At 44.8% G+C, this 877-nt stretch overlaps 1 non-coding gene across 1 annotated transcript; it reads left to right on the top strand.

The window, feature by feature from the left end:
- Positions 1 to 274: 274 nt before the first annotated feature.
- Positions 275 to 347, top strand: trnar-ucg (transfer RNA arginine (anticodon UCG)). Its single transcript has one exon. It is a non-coding gene; the product is annotated as a tRNA-Arg (tRNA).
- Positions 348 to 877: the final 530 nt, after the last annotated feature.

Genomic DNA, 877 nt, shown 5'->3' with positions numbered 1-877 from the left:
GACACTTTTTCACTGGAGTGGATCATGAAATCGCGTCGTGACTGTGAATAAAACGATGGAAACTTCCAGCAGAGAAGGAGGCGACCCTGAAGCAGGCAGCTGAGTACAAATGTTTCTCCTTTGCCAGTGAAAGGCACTGCTTCGCAAATTGGAAACTTCGAAGTGAAGCAATGTTGGTGATTATCTTCGCTGCTTGTTCACCTTTTTAATTCTGATTCCGTGAAAGTCCATGGCATTACATATCGACATTCTGCCAAGTGCAGGCTGGTCTCTTGGGCCAGTGGCGTAATGGATAACGCGTCTGACTTCGGATCAGAAGATTGTAGGTTCGAGTCCTACCTGGCTCGAGGGGGAATGTTTTGCTTTAACCGTGGTATACGTTGACGCTCCCCTGTAAAGTTCTCTCGGGACATCGCCTCTGTGCTTCCGCATGTAAAGCTTGCATTTGTCCTATTGTCCATTTCAAATTCCAGCTCTCCACAACGGACACCTCCGTCAGTTTGGCGGTATCTTCTGGTGTGTCTCCCTCTGTGGGTGAAAATGAGCATGAGTTCCTCAAAAGAGTTACAATTCGTTATACTTCTGTCCCATTATTGTGCCATGTAAGAACATAGGATAACCTCATTGACATTTGACCTGGAAACATTAGAACACACGAGACTTTGGGCCAAAGTTCGAAACTGCGACTAGAATAGATGGCTCTCTGATTAGCCGCAATTACACACGGGCGGAATGGCCTTTTCCCACTTTGTAAATCTTCGAAGACAATTTGAAAAAAATCTGCAACGAAAATGTTCAGACAGGGTGTTTTATTTACACCAAGTACGATAGTATCTATCGCCTTGTCTTGTTATTTACTTGTGAGGATTCGGTATTC

The sequence above is a fragment of the Chiloscyllium plagiosum genome, unplaced genomic scaffold (genome assembly GCF_037043375.1).
Source record: "Chiloscyllium plagiosum isolate Xiang-an unplaced genomic scaffold, Cpla_swu_hap1 HiC_scaffold_14, whole genome shotgun sequence".
Taxonomy (NCBI): Eukaryota; Metazoa; Chordata; class Chondrichthyes; order Orectolobiformes; family Hemiscylliidae; genus Chiloscyllium; species Chiloscyllium plagiosum.
Note: the sequence above shows the minus strand (reverse complement) of the source record. Positions and strands in the feature narration are given on the sequence as shown.